The sequence below is a fragment of the Sus scrofa genome, chromosome 9 (assembly GCF_054392235.1).
Source record: "Sus scrofa isolate SSC_HxYL_T2T_F1_AM1 chromosome 9, Sscrofa_HxYL_maternal_Yorkshire_Landrace_v2.0, whole genome shotgun sequence".
In the NCBI taxonomy this organism is placed as follows: Eukaryota; Metazoa; Chordata; class Mammalia; order Artiodactyla; family Suidae; genus Sus; species Sus scrofa.
The window spans coordinates 112245624-112261948 of NC_139391.1; the positions used below are offsets into that span (position 1 = coordinate 112245624).

A 16325-nucleotide genomic window follows, 5' to 3' on the forward strand; every position below is an offset into this window, starting at 1 on the left:
TGTGAGATGTGGTGTAGGTTGCAGACACTGCTGGGATCCTGTGTTGCTGTGGCTCTGGTGTAGGCCAGTGGCTACAGCTACAATTTGACTCCCAGCCTGGGAACCTCCATATGCCGCTGATGCGGCCCTAAAAAGACAAAAAAAAAAAAAAAAAAAAAAAAAAAGCAGCAGTTCTGCTGAACGCTTTCACTTTTCACAATCTTTATCACCTCACTTCTGTAACTCAGGTCCAATTGGAGTTCAGCTCAAAGATGAACACAAACCTCTCTCCTAATTCCCTAAAATACAACGAAGATATTTTAAACAAGATTTCATTTGAAGGCCTGGGCTCATAGGAATAAGAGAAGAAAGTGCTGTAACTCAAATGTCCTGCACACTTTGTTCTTGTTCTACTTTGAGATCATTTTCACAGACATTGGAAAAGCACATCTAATTGCAAAAGCACTGTTGATATTCCTTATCCCATCAAAAAACCTGCCAAAACCCTTATTTGAACTCTTTTGCACTCCAAACCAAGCTTTTGCCCCTAAATCAGTGGTCTGGTCCCTGCAAAAGTTTCCTTCCGCAGGACATGAAAATCTCTGGCCTTCAGCAGTGTCTTTGTCCAAACCACACCCTACTTAGTCTAATAAAAGCTGGAGAAACAGACTTCTGCAAAACAAAAGCCCCAGGTGTTAACCCAATCTGACCAAGCAACACACCAGCCCTCTGGGTGCAGAATAGGAGGGTTTCTCTGTTTCTCTGCTGATCTGAATCTCCTTGGGTCTGGTAATCAAAAACCAGAACACGTTTGACTTGTCACTGTGTTAGACAATTGTTTTGGGTAATTATTATGGATCAAATGCTTAGTTTGGGAGCCACAATATAGTTATATCTATACATGCACACTGCCTTATTACCATTACAGTTTTTATTTCTGGCTCTTCATGGAACTTACAAACTTGGGATGACAGGCAGTATACACGGGAGATTTTATTTACCTGTGGCTAGTGCCACCTAGTGGACGTCATCTCCTAAACAGCTTTGAGTCTAGGATTTTTAACCTACTTGGCAAAGGGGGTGATGAAGACGACTATCATTCATTATGTGCTTATTATGTGTCAGGCATGGTATTCGGTGTGATGTTGGCTAGTTTAATCTCCAAAACAACCCTAAAAGGTGGAAGCAACTGTCCCCATTTTGCAGAGTTTGGAAAGTGAGGCAAGGAAAGCTTGAGTTGCCTAAGGCGGCTGGAGAGAGAACTGAATGGCAGAGTTCAAATTCCAGAGTCTACGTGTTAACGTACTGGGAGGTGAGCAGATGCTGATGGTGTAGTTTGGCACCTGGGAGATGACTAAAGAAGACTTAAGAACTGCAGGCTCCCAGGAAGCAGCTCAGCTCTCCCCTGGGGCAAAAAGAAGGGGCCAGGGAAATGTCCTGCTCAGGACACTGGGCGGACAGGATTTGTTGGGAGTTCCTCTGGGGCCCTAGGCAAGAATGCAGGTGGACCGGGCCATTGTTTTTATTGTCTTTTGCTCAGGGATAAGCAAATAGTCACAATAAATGGGATGGCTGAAGTCGGGTGAAGAATGACACGTCCCTTCCCTCTCCCCCCCATCGAATTAGAAGGCTCATCCTCTGAGCCTTCTGACCATCTGGAGTCATTATTCCTGATGAAAGAAGACAGTATCACTCCCTAACCCCTCAAGGACAAGTTCAGTGCATTCCAGTGCTCAGGTTTTCTCTGCTGAGGAGACTTCAGACTCCAAGATGCTGTCAAGGATCAGGAAAATCAGGTCATTGCTAGTGTATTAGCTTGGGCTGCCATAACAAAACACCATAGACTGGGTGGTTTAAACAATACAACTGTATTTCCTTCCTGTTCTGGAAGCTAGAAGTCCAAGATCTGGGTTCCAGTGTGGTCAGGTTCTGGCGAGAGCTCTCTTCCTGGCCACAGGGCCTTTCCTGGCTGGGTGTGTGGCAAGTTCTCGGTCTCATCTAAGGGCACTAATCTATCACTTGGGCCCTCCCTCATGACCTCATCTGATCTTGATCACTTTCTGAAGGTCCCATCTCCAAATACCATCACACTGGAGGTTAGGACTTCAATGAGTTTGGGGAGGACAAGAATATTCAGTCTACAATATGCTGCCACTGGTCCGTCACAAGTCATGTCCTGCAAAATACATTCATTCCATCCCAACAACTCCAAAATTTTAACTCATTGTAGCGTCAACTCTGAAGTCTAAAGTCCAAAGTCTCATGTCAATGTCCTCTAAATCATATATGGGTGAAACTGTAGGTAGAATTCATCCTGAGGCAAAATTCCTCTCCAGCTGTAAAACCAAACAAGTGCTTCCAAAATATCATTGCAGGACAGGTATACAGACATCCCCATTCCAAAGGGAGAAAGAATTAAGAGGGAAGGGGTGATGGGTCCCAAGCAGGTCCAAACAAAACTTAGCTGGGCAAATTCCATCAGGTCTCAATGGTGGAGAACAAGGCTCTGGTTGGATGCTCTGAGGCGGCAGTGTCAGGCCCATGGCTCAGTGGGGCTGGCCCGTGCTCGTGCTCTCTGAGGGCCCTGTCCTCACAGCTCTGCTGAGCAGCAGTCCTGCGCTTGAAACCAGGTGGAGGCAGCACTTTTCCCTGGCTCAGCCTGGCCCATGAGCTCTGAGCTTGTGGTGAGAGTGGCAGCCTGGCTGATCTCTGAATCTACTGAGGGGCCCTTCCTCCCTTTTCTTGAAGGATAGCACATATACTCACAGCCACATAGCTCCATTGTCCCATCCTTTGAAATCCAAGAAGTTCGACAGCTTTCCTTCATACCATCCCACCTTCTTAATCCCCTTTAGTTCAGGCTGGCAGTGTCTCTGCTGTGCAGTCCCACCCCTCTGCCTGGCTTCCGCTGAGATGGTTGACTGGTCCATCCATCTCTTTATCAAATGGTGGTTCAGGCATACCCTAGGGTTCTCTTCAGAACAAGCTTTCTCACTTTTTGCAATATGGACAGGCTGAGGATTTTCCAAATCTTCAAATTCTAGGTCCTTCTTGCTTAACAATTTCTTCATCAAGTCATCTCTCTCCTTTTGCTTTTTTTTTTTTTTTTTTTTTTTTTTTTGGCATATGCAGTCAGGGAGAACAGAAACCGCGCAATCAGATTGGGACTTGAACCCATGGGCTGGGACTCTAACCCAGCCAAAACCCAAACTGGGACTTGAACCCATTTTTTTTTTTCTTAATGGCCAGACCTGCAGCATATGGAAATTCCTGGGCTAGGGGTCAAATCGGAGCTGCAGTTGGGACCTACACTGCAGCTCACAGCAAATCCAGATCCTTAACCCTGAGCAAGGCCAGGGATGGAACTGGCATTCTCATAGAGACAGTGTCGGGTCCATAGAGACAATGTCGGGTCCTTAACCCACTGAACCACAACAGGAACTCCCAAACCACAGTTTCTTTAATTAAAATCACGCACCTGCTCTCAGGACTTGCAGGAGTCCAGGTTCTTTACGTTTCAGTGCAGAAGAATCCAGCAAGAGGCAAAGTGATAGGTGAGAAGCTGACTCACTGGGAGTGACAGGCAAAGTGTCTGTTTGAGAAAACAAGAGGCCCTGAAATAAGTGTGCTGAGTTTTTCTGAGCTGGGTAACTTCATAGGCTAACAGGTAGGAGGATTATTCCAACCATTTCAGGAAAGGAGTGAGGATGTCCAGGAACTGGCCCACTGCCCACTTTTTGTCCTTTTACGGTTGGCCTCCGAACAGTCATGGCACAGGTGGGTGCGTCACTTAGCCGCTAACCTGTCACAATTGAGTGTACAATGAGGTTCAAGTTCTGCTGGAAGTCGAATCTTCTGCCATCTTGGGCCTAATTAGTTCTAACCAGTTTTGTCATGTCTTCAATGGCTATGTCATTCTTTTAAAGGCTTTGCCCTGCCCCCTCCCTCCTGTGTCAGAACCAGGCTGCCCCTTCAACAGTTTGCTTAGAAATCTCCTCAGCTAGGAGTTCCTGTTGTGGGTCAGCCAGAACGAACCCGACTAGTATCCATAAGGACGCAGGTTCTATCCTTGGCCACACTCAGTGGGTTAAGGATATGACGTTGCCAAGAGCTGCGGTGTAGGTTGAAGATGTGGCTCGGATATGGCATGGCTGTGGCTGAGGCCTGCAGCTCCGATTTAACTCCTAGCCTGGGAACTTCCATGTGCTGTGAATGTGGCTCTAAAAAGACAAACAAAAACAAAAACAAAAAACACAAAAAAACCCTCAGCCAAATATCCAGTTTCATCACTTGGAAGTTCTACCTTCCACAAAATACGAAAATACAGTGCAGCCAAGTTCTTCACCACCTTATCATAAGGACTTGCCTTTCCTCCAGTAAACATGGGCCTGCAGTAACATTCTTCCTTTTTGTGACCTCACCGGAGTTGCTCTTAATGTCTATATGTCTAGCATGCACCTCAAAACGCCCAGCCTCTTGCAATGACCACTTCCAAATACTTAGGTATTAGTTACAGCAGCATTCCATTTCGTGGTACCAAACTCTGTATCAATCATCTTGGGCCCCTAGAGTAAAATACCATAGATGGGATGGCTTATACAAACAAAATTTATTTCCTCACAGTTCTGGAAGCTGGACCTCTGAGATCAGGGTGCCAGCAAGGCTGGTTCTGGTGAGAGCGCTTGGGGTATGTGTTTGGAGGAAGAACACGGTCTTTGCTGTCTCTTCTTCTAAGGGTACTAATGCCATCATGAGAACCCCACTCTCATGACCTCATCTCATCCTAATTACCTTCCAGAGACCCAAATGTTGTCACATTGGGGGTTAGGGTTTCGACGTATGGGTTTTGAGAAGATGCAAACATTCAGTTCATAACATCAGACATTTAGTTTCTTTCATGCACATTTTTAAAAACTGCCAATAAGTCTGGGGTTTTTATCCAACTTTTATTACACAGTACTTCAAACACCAGAAAAGCTGACAGAGACAATAGTACACCAACAGCCAGATTCATTCATTGCCTTATCTGCATGCCTATTAGTTCTGTATCTTCTTTTTAAAGTATTTTGCTACATCACGATATTCTATGTCTGTCAGCATGCATCTCCAAATACCATTATTACACTTAAGAAAATAATTCCTTTATATTATTTTCAAGCCAACCCATATTAAAATTTTCCCAATATCTTTTACACATGTTTTCCCAAGTTTGGGACCCATGAAAACTTCAAGTATTGCACTTATTTGTTATAGCACTTTAGTCTTAATCAAAAAAAGTCCTCCTTTCCCATTTTCCCCCATGACACTAACTTTTTAAAGAGACTCAGATGTGATAATGGCACTGTCATTTTATTATTTCTTAGAGATCTATATAGAAATATTTACTGAGGAAATGGGAAATGCTGTTACAAAAACAGGTGTTCCTATTGTGACTTAGTGGGTTGAGGATGTGGGTTCAGTCCCTGGCCTGCTTAGTGGGTTAAGGATCCTGTGTTGCTGCGAGCTGCAGTGTAGGTCACGGATGTTGCTGTGATCTGGCATTGCTATAGCTGTGGTGTAGGCTGGCAGCTGTAGCTTTGGTTTGACCCCTAACCCGGACGTTTCCATATGCCACAGGAAGAAAAAGAAAAAAAATACAATCCATAATTAATGGACCTCAAATTGAATTTAAACTTCTTACCTGAGTGGAATCAGAAAGCTTATCAATTGTAGAAGTTAACCTATCATGACATGGTGATAATACCGAAAAGCACTGTATGTTCATAATTCTAGAACTCTGCCTAAATTTACCATAGTTTTAAACTTATGTTCCTTAATGCGTTCAGCTCATCAAACTATATGGATGCCACAATTTTCTTTTTTTTTCCAATGGCCACACCAGCAGCATATGGAGGTTCCCAGGCCAAGGACTGTATTTGAGTCACAGCTGTGGCAACGCTGGATCCTTTAACCCCCTGCACTGGGCTGGGGATCCAACCCATGCCTCCACATGACGTGAACTGCTGCAGTTGGATTCTTAACCCACTGCTCCACAGTGGGAGCTCTAGATGACAAATTCTTAAAATCCAACTAAAAAACTTCCCCAACAATGCAAAAAAAAAAAGAAAAAAAAAAGAAAAAAAGAAAGAAAAACAAGGATAAAATTTGAAGAGTCACTCCAAATCAGTCTATATGGAAATAACTACTATTAACACCAGATGACCAGCTCGCCCAGCTCACTTTACATCTAGTAGATCAGGAGCAATACTTTATAAGGATAATGCAGTACTCCCTATCAATGCTGGACTGGGTGCCATCCCTTGCCCTGCCTCTTCTCCACCAGTACTGCAGGGGGTCTAATCCCTGTAGGTTGCATTTCCCTGCTTCCTGTGACAGCTGACATCTGGCTGGGGTCAATTAATGGGAGGTTGGTGGGAGACTGGAGGGCACAAGAAAGGGAGAAGCCAGGAATATATTCTTCACAGCAGTTGTGTTTTTTCTGGCTCTCTGCATTTCAGGCAACACTGCTTTTTCCCTTTGTCCCTTCAGCCTAAAAAAATAAAAATAAAAATAAATAAAATAAAGTGAATAACAATGGTAATTTATTCAACAAGGATTTATCAATGCCAAACACTCTTCCAGTTGGTTTGAATATATCAGTAAACAGAGTAAAGGGCCCACCTTGCCAGTGTGAAACTTAACATTCTAGTGAAATATACCTGGTTTAAAAATGTAACTTAACAGAAGCTCCCGTTGTGGCTCAGTGGTTAACGAATCTGACTAAGAACCATGAGGTTGCAGCTTCGATCCCTGGCCTTGCTCAGTGGGTTAAGGATCCGGTGTTGCCGTGAGCTGTGGTGTGGGTTGCAGACTTGGCCTGGATCCCACGTTGATGTGGCCCTGGCATAGTCTTGACAGCTACAGCTCTGATTGGAACCCTAGCCTGGGAACCTCCATATGGCATGGGAGCAGCCCCAGAAAAGGCAAAAAGACAAAAAAAAAAAAAAAAAAAAAAAAAAAAAAAAAAAAAAAGTAACTTAACAAATACTAGGACACTATGGAAAGTATGGTTACAGAACAGAATGTGAATGTTATAAACAACAAAATAAAAATAAACAACTGAAAAATTGTGGAGCAGTGACAAAAAGCATAAGAGCAGTTTTCATAAATCATCTACTGTCTAAAATTGAAAAGCAGTTAAAGATATTAAGAAGTAACAACCCTAACTGCTGAAAGGTTTTCATAATTTCTTTCAACCTAGAAAGAGCCTTTAGCCTTTATGTTTCCACAAGCACACATCTACACGTGAAGTTTTTCTTGTTTCTCACTCGAGAAAAACTCGGGCTTGCTATGCTGCTTGAGTTCATGTTGGAAGATAAGGGCTACTGTCTCTGGCATTAGATGGTCTTTGTTCATTTTACTGAATGAACTATGAACATTAGTGTAATAGGTTATCACTTACTCTCTACAACTCTAGTGGTCAGTGCCCTCCTATCATCGTTATTTTTTATTATAACCTTTTATCTACAGGTTAAAAGTGCATATCCACTTGTGCACAAAAGCTTAACTTTTTTTTTGACAGGGTCATATTATCTTTGATGACATTCTTCAATAAATCAACAAATATTCTGTGAGTGTCCCTGCTAAATGCTGTCTATTATACAAATTGAATTAATGATGGATGCTATCTTTTAGGAGCTTATCTTGTAGGGCAGATAAAATAAGTATGCTGTTGGAGATCCCGTCGTGGCTCAGTGGTTAACGAATCCCACTAGGAACCATGAGGCTTCGGGTTCAATCCCTGGCCTTGCTCAGTGGGTTAAGGATCCGGCATTGTTGTGAGCTGTGGTGTAGATTGCAGACGTGGCTCGGATCCCATGTTGCTGTGGCTCTGGCGTAGGCCGGCAGCTGTAGCTCCAATTCGACCCCTGGCCTGGGAACCTCCATATGCCATGGGATGCGGCCCAAGAAATGGCAAAAAGATAAAAAAATAAAAATAAACAAAAATAAGTATGCTATTACAATATGAAGTAGTGATGATGTAAAAGAAACACAGTTCTGAAGTGTCAGCAATTACCAAGAGGAATGAAGGAAATGAACATTTACTAAAGGCTTATTACCTGGCAAGTGACATCACAGATGTTATGTCCTTTGATTTTCAGAACAATTCTGCAAGGAATGCTGTTATTATTCCCATTTTACTGATACAGAAATTGAGCTTGAGTAACTCTCCAATATCAGACAGGAAGAGGTGAGATTTGAACCTAGTTCTGCCTGACTCCAAAGCTCAAGCTCTTTCTCTACTATGCGTATTACTCATTGCAAGAATGAGTTGAAGACTTGATGGAGAAGGTGGCATATGAGCAGGTGCCTTAATGAGTAGGTAGGTTTTAAGGTGGGAGTAAGAACTGCAAATCCATGCCTAGTATTTTTCTCAACCGAGGGACAAGTGGGTGTTAAATCTGTCAAGAAATTATTTTTGTTCATATGAGACCCAGCTCTGAGGAGGTAGCTATTACCAAATATTGGAAAGAAACTCCAAGCAGCCTTGATCTTGAGTTTCCTGGCACTCTTTAACTTTGGATATCTATCTTCTTCCTCATCACCCCTTTGCACAGCCACACAAGGATTAAGTCTTCCTGGTGCAAAGATTATTCCTCTCGGACATTTTTAGAATAGTATAAGCTCTTCACAATACTATGGGAGGTTCAAAGCAGTGGTTTTCAAACTTAAATTCCATGCCATCAGTGCACTTCAACATTTTAGTGAGTCATAAGCACCATTTTTTTTTTTTTTTTGGTCTTTTTGTCATTTCTTGGGCCGCTCCTGCGGCATATGGAGGTTCCCAGGCTAGGGGTCGAATCAGAGCTGCAGCTGCCAGCCTACGCCAGAGCCACAGCAATGTGGGATCCAAGCCATGTCTGCAACCTACACTACAGCTCACGGCAACGCTGGATCCTTGACCCACTGAGTAAGGCCAGGGATCGAACCCGAAATCTCATGGTTCCTAGTCGGATTCGTTAACCACTGAGCCACGACGGGAACTCCATCCACCATTTTTTAAAAAAGGGACAGAATAGAATAGAAATAGCAGAGAGCACTGCAAGCGGTAAAGGTAAGTATAATTTCATGACACAGTTAAGTACATGTGCGTGAGTTTGTGTTTATGTACAGGGCAATGATGTAAAATATATTTCTGATAGCAAGAGACATTTCTTTAACAGTAACATTGCCTGTTTACAAACCAAGTATACCAAGCAGGCCTGAAAAAGGCATTTCCAACTGGCATGGAGTGGTGGCTGGGGATGGACAGGGAGCCCTTGGACAAAAGCTTTCTCAAGTCCAGGGAAGAGTTTCAAAGACTTCTTACTCACAGCAGTTTAAAATCCTAAACATTTTTTTTTCTTTTTTCTTTTTAGGGCCACACCCACGGCATATGGAAGTTCCCAGGCTAGGGGTCTGCAACCTACACCACAGCTCATAGCAATGCTGGATCTTTAACCCACTGAGTGAGGCCAGGGATTGAACCCGTCTCCTCATGGATACTAGTTGGATTTCTTTTCCATTGCACCACAATGGGAACCCCTTAAACCCCTAAACATTCTTTTAGCAGTGAGCTGAGTAGAAATGTAAAGGGAAAAGACAATTAACCTCTTATCAGAGGAGCTGTAGGGAGGAGTGGGCCTTTCTGGCTGAAAGGGTGCCCACTGCAAAACTGTCCTTCTCAGAAGAGAAGGCAGGCTGCAGGGCCTCTCTAGATCAAAGCTTCCTATGCAAATGGAGAAATATACTGCCAGATCTCTTAAAGGGTAGAGTGGGGAAATGCCTTCAGGATAAGCAACATTCAGTCTTGTAGTTTTTTTTTTTTTTTTTTTTTCTTTTTAGGGCCACACCCGCAGCATATGGAGGTTCCTAGGCTAGGAGTTGTATCGGAGCTATAGCTGCCAGCCTACACCACAGCCACAGCCACATCAGATCCGAACCGCATCTGCAACTTACACCACAGCTCATAGCAACGCTAGATCCTTAATCCACTGAGTGAGGCCAGGAATAAAACCAGCAACCTCAAGGTTTCTAGTTGGATTCTTTTCCACTGTGCTAAAACGGGAACTCCCAGTCTTGTAGTCTTAACTTCCTTCTTATTCCCTGAACCTGTCCCTTACTCAGTTTTTGATGGTGTTTGGAAAGCTGGTTGCCATGCTTGATAATCCTTGGCTGTGGTTATATTTTGAGGCTGTTTTTAAGAGCTGGTAGGGATGAAGTTTCCATTGTGGCTCAGTGGTAATGAACCCAACTAGTATCCATGAGGACTCGGGTTCAATCCCTGGCCTCACTCAGTGGGTTAAGGATCCAGTGTTGCAGATGCTGGCAGCTGTAGCTCTGATTTGGCCCCTAGCCTTGGAACTTCCATATGCCAAGGGTGCAGCCCTAAAAATACCAAGAAAAAGAGAGCTGGTAGGGAGAAGAGGAAGCTGGGACTGTGTGAGGCTGGAGCTAAGTCCACTACTGGAGCTTAAAGGCCAATCTCTTAACTGACTCCAGTATAGAGAAGTAAAAGCACCTTGGCTAAACATCAAGCTTTCTTTGTGTATACATCAGTAGACTAAGAGGTCCAAAGCTGCCCTACTGACCTTATCTTCAAAACCCATCTCCAACCCATATTGACATAGGTAATAATGAAACTGTAGCTAACATTTAACACTCATTTAACAATGGGCCAGCTGCTACACTGTTATCTCATTTAATCTTTACTATACAATCAGGAAGCAATGAATATAGTAACTACCCTGGTAATAATAACTACTATTTAATGAGGGCTTACTGTATGCCAGTGGGTACTAAGTGCTTTGGATAGAAAATAACATTTAAATCTCAGAAATGTAGGTACCATTTTTTTTTCAGGGTTTACAGTTTCATTGAAATTTAGTTGATTTACAAGGCTGAGATGATTTCTGCTGTACAACAAAGTGACTCAGTTATACATATGCACTCGGTAGGTACTATTATTATCCCCATTTTACAAATGAAGGAAGATTGGGTAATCTGTTTAAAGTCGAACAACTTGTAATGGCAGTGCTCAGCTTGGAATCCACAGTTTTTAATACACAAGTCCATATATCAAACCACTGTATTCTATTACCTTTCCCATTTCCACTTGTCAAACTTGTTAATGTATAGTAGACAATGTCCTGATCAGTTCATATTAACAGTTCACTACACTTACTGGCTTTTTAGTCATCATGGGGGAGGTGTCTTGGTTGATTGTTTTTACATTTAATAGTACTGATTTACTCTCCCCGTACCCAATTTAAAATCTACTCATTGTTTTTATTTATAATTATTTATTTATTTATTTATTGCTTTTTAGGGATGCGCCTGTGGCATATGGAGGTTCCCAGGGTAGGGATCCAATTGTAGCTACAGCTGCCGGCCTACACCACAGCCACAGCAATGCCAGATCTGAGCCACGTCTGTGACCTACACTACAGCTCATGGCAATGTCAGATCCTTACCCCACTGAGCCAGGCCAGGGATCGAACCTGCAACCTCATGGTTCCTAGTTGGATTCATTTCCTCCTACTCACTGTTTTTAAATATATCTTGTTGCATTGTGTTACACGCTCTCTCTTAATTGTTACACTGAAATCTTACTTTTCAAGGTTCTCTCCAATCACACCTTATTTCAGTATGCCCAAACGTGGATCAGCAGTACAAAGTGAAGCTGATCACTATGCTCTATAGAGGCTATAATAATTTTCACTTCTGTGTCCTTGTTTTTTCTTGTTTGATGTGCCTCTTTCATTGTTCTCAAGTTCAAATTCTATCCCGTTCATCAAAGGTCACCTTAAATCCTGCCATAAAGCCTACCTAAATGCCCTCAGCACTACTGCTCATTCTTTTCTCTGAATGTAGGTGATACAATAAAGTTAGACGTAATTACATGTTTTTAATTATTTCGTTAATGCTAGCCAGTATGGTCCTGGAAGTAGAGACCATTATTCACACAGTTCTTGCCTTCTACAGTCTTAGGCACCACAGTGTCATACAACTGAAAGCACAGTATGGAGATGCAGGTGACTGACCCAATCTGTGACTGAGGAGTCTCATACAAGCTCTTGTGGAAACAAGCTCTCTGATACCCATCCTATTTTTCTCACAGGTAAACAGAGCTATGTAAACACAAGGCCACTGAAACACCTTCAAGAACATTAGCATATGATTCATAGGCCAGTAGATGTCAGTCAGTCAGATGAAAACATGCACCTCAGTGCTTCCCATCATCCACTTCAATGACATTTCATTGTTACAAACCTTAGGATATGTCAAGCTATAAAACAAAGATAAGTTTCAACTTTCAATAAGGAAATACTGACTTGTTACAGCACACAGGTTACCAATAATGGATCCCAGAGAGCAGTAATAAAATATAAGCCTATATACAGTTTCACTTATCAATTTAAGTGAAGGAATTAATTTGTCATACAGCTACTGCACTGGTAAAGTGAGGCAATTACAGTTAAGAAGGAGGTGGAGACAGAGCACAGGTGCTTAAAACAATGCATAAAAGCAACAGGTCAAATCAAGTAATCCAACAAATGTTTAACATTTTATCAATAGGAAATCTAAAATAAGTGAATGCTGCCAAAACTTCTGACTTACAAATTAAATTATGTAAAACACAGTTTGAAGGCTCCTTTATTATTCTAATCCTTTAAATACTAGCATCAACAGACACTAATATTATTATTCTGAATCTGGATTTGTGTCAGTCTGAAGTATGGCCGATATGCTAAAAACGAGGATAGGAAAAATTAAAAAAGAGCAATTCCAGGTGAAAACTACCTTCTTTTATACCCCAAATCGGTGAAGAATGCCTGATCATATCAGCATAGGGAAAAACAGGGAGGTGTAGGAGAAAAGCCAAGCAAGCTTCCTCCAACCCGCAAAACCAAAAAAATGCCCAGCAACTGAAAGCATCTTGAAAACCACTTAGTCATACAGAAAACAAAACCACTTAGTCATACATTTTAACAAAAGCAGGAGTAACTTTGACTCACAATTGTCCTTAGTTATGAACACACCTAAAACCTTGTCCACTGTGGCTTAAAGGGGATCACCAGCATCTCTACAGCACCAGAATGCAGGTTCAATCCCTGCCTAGCACAGTGGGTTAAAGGATCCTGCGTTGTGCAGCTGCCTCATAGTTTGCAACTGCAGCTGGGATCTGATCCCTCGCCCAGGAACTTCATATGCTTTGGCGGCCAAAAGAATTAAAAATAAAACCCAAAAAATCACTTGTTTAGAAAGGTGCAGATATAGTGGGGGACGTCTTTAAAAAGATCCCGGAGTTCCCGTCCAAATGAATCCTACTAGGAACCATGAGGTTGTAGGTTTGATTCCTGGCCTCGCCTCGCTCAGTAGGTTAAGGATCTAGCATTGCTATGAGCTATAGTGTAGGTTGCAGATGAGGCTCCGATTTGGCATTGCAGTGGCTTAGGCAGGTAGGTGTAGCTCTGATTCAACCCCTAGCCTGGGGACCTCCATATGCCAGGGGTGTGGCCCTAAAAAGCAAAATAAATAAATAAAAATAAAAAATAAAAGATCCAATGTTGCTCACATTAAGCTCTTGCTGTTTAACTGTACAGATACAGCACATTGTTACACATACTTTATTTGGAATTCAGCACCATGAAACTGAGCCAGGAGATAGAAGGGCTCCAGGGTAGACATTTGCTACTAGTCTCTTATTTACCCCTCCTTTTTTTTTTTTTTTTTTGGCTTTTTAGGGCTGCACCTGAGGCATATGGAGGTTCCCAGGCCAGGGGTGGAACTGGAGCTGTAGCTGCCGGCCTACACCATAGCCACAGCAATGCGGGATCCAAGCTGCATATGTGACCTACACCACAGCTCACCGCAACACCAGATCCCTAACCCACTGATGGAGGACAGGTATTGAACTCGTGTCCTTATGGATACTAGTCAGATTCGTTACTGCTAAGCCACAATTGGAATTCCGTACATACTTCTTGAGGCAGGTGATAGGTACAACTAGCCTCTTATTTGCATCTCCTGAGGCAGGAGATAGGTGGGCTCCAGCACCAGCATTTATAGCCAGCCACCTATCTACATATCCTTCAAGACAGAAATAACAATAGGCACAAGGCAAATAACTGGTACTTGTCTTCTGTGAACTTGTTAAGCAAACGGTAATAACAGGATCAAAAGAGGGGGCTGGGCCCTGCTTGGACAAAAGACCAAGAGGGCACATACTCCCCATCCTCAGAGTCAGGGAGACCCCTCTGGGTCAGAAAGGGAAAGGGGTACCAGGCTATAATTAGTTTAGATAACCTCATCATGCCTTGCTTTGGAATCCATCTTTCCAAAAGATGCACACCCAGATCAGGGGAGGGCCCTGGGTCTGATCAGGTGTGAAAGATAAAAAAAGATAATTGGGCAAAGGCAGAACTGCCCCATATAAGTGGTTTAAATCACCTCTCTGGCAAGCTCCTCATTCAGGGACAGCCACACCCTCACTCTTTGGGTGTGTATTATAACTTTACCTCTGCCTGAGATAAACAAATTAATTCTCAGAGTTTCTACTGTGGCACAGCAGAACAAATCCTGACTAGTATCCTTGAAGATATGGGTTGGATTCATGGCCTTGCTCAGTGGGTGGGGGAGCTGGTGTTGCCTTGAGCTGCAGTCTAGGTCACAGATGAGGCTTGGATCCTGCGTTTGTGGTGTAGTCTGGCACCTATAGCTCTGAATCAACCCCAGCCTGGGAACTTCCATGTGCTGCCAGTGTGGCCTTAAAAAAAAAAAAAAAAAAAAAAAAATTCTGTGTGCTCTCCCACATGTTGTACTGTTTCCAACAATAAACTTTATACCTTTAAAATTTCTGCTTTCAACAAGGAGCAAGAATCAGGGCAATTCTGCTTTCAGCCTCTGCTAGTCTAGTGGCTGGGATTCCCGGTTTTCATCCAGGCTGCCCAGGTTCAATTCCTGAGCGGAGAATTAAAGATTTTGCTCCAAGCCGTCACTCACTGCTGTCTCCATGAGATCAAAAGTACTTCTCTAAAAGATCAATACGATAATCTCTGATCTAGGAACTCTGGCATTGAAAGCCTGAATAACACGAGGTAATGCTGTCGTCACCCAGAGACAACAAGAATAGAACCCAAATCCCTGGACTCCCAGCTTGTGTTTTCCACTAATTGCACTCCTTTCTACTCATCCAAGACCGTCAAGTGTGAAAGGGTGGAGAAGGGAGTGAACACAGATGCGCCAGGGCCTGGAGGTGGAGACCCAACTGAAGGCCCTCAGGAATCCCTCTTGGGCACCTGCCTTTTGTTTCAGCTGAGGACGATGAAAGCGGCAGCAACCACGAACCCCCGGGACCAAGAACTGGAACTAGGTACTGCCCATGCTGCTATCTCTTCCTCATTTAAGCCTTTCCTCTTTCACCTCTCCCCTACGGCCAGCCCTAACATGCTCTCCTCACCCTCAGCTCCACCATGCACTTGAGTCCCCGCTTTCCTCTAACAAGAAGCGGCTGCATGGCACCTGCCCTCCAGCTGGCCCTGCATCCAGTCCTTAGGCGGGATGTTCGGAGGGATCCTAGCCCCACAAGCGTTCTGCCTAGAAAATGAATGCTCATCAAGCGTTAGAAATGGGTGGGAATCAGGGCTGATACTCAAGTCAGCTCTGCGTGGATCTCTGCAGTTCTTCACGACAAAGCAAAATGTAGACAGTAAGCATAGAGCCTTTCTAGCTTTGCTGAGAGCCTCACACAGCTCCACCTTCCCCCGGGCATCCTCCCACTGGAGAACGCCTTGCGCAGAGCTCGTGTTTACAGTTTTCCTGGCCGTGGGGGAGGAGACCTCCGCTCGCGGACTCAGGGGGATTCCAAACCGTTACTCCGCCCGCCGGGGTGGGGCCAGCCTAACGGCCGAGCCTGCGCAGTGGGCCCGGCCGGCTCCAGTGTCGCGGCGCACTACATATCCCAGAAGGCAAAGCTCTGCGGAGCGGGCGGCCGCTTTACCTGCCGCGAGCTTAGTTCTGTGGCTACTGCTGCTCCCCTCCTCCTAGGTTCCGGTCGGTCTCCATTCCACAGTTAAAGGCTACTCCCTCTTGAAGCACATGAGAGGAAGCTTTAGCAGTCTCGACAGTGAAGCCTTTCGCGTACTCCCTCTTTCTCTCTCGCTCTGCCTGAACTATGCCTGACTCTCTCACCGGAGTCGGCTAGCCAAGGAGAGAGGAAGACGTCTTTAAGGGCCCCAGCCTGGGCGAGCTGGTCGCACTTCCGCCTCTCGGGCTCCGGAAGGTAGCGCGCACGCGCTCCCTGCGACTCCGGCGCCGTTGACTTC

The 16325-nt window shown here is 44.0% G+C and overlaps 1 long non-coding RNA gene across 1 annotated transcript; it reads right to left on the bottom strand.

The window, feature by feature from the left end:
- Positions 1-4906: 4906 nt before the first annotated feature.
- Positions 4907-16255, bottom strand: LOC146400090 (uncharacterized). The gene is made up of 2 exons (XR_014816134.1): positions 16001-16255; positions 4907-6508 (listed from the first exon to the last, which is right to left on the bottom strand). It is a non-coding gene; the product is annotated as an uncharacterized LOC146400090 (long non-coding RNA).
- Positions 16256-16325: the final 70 nt, after the last annotated feature.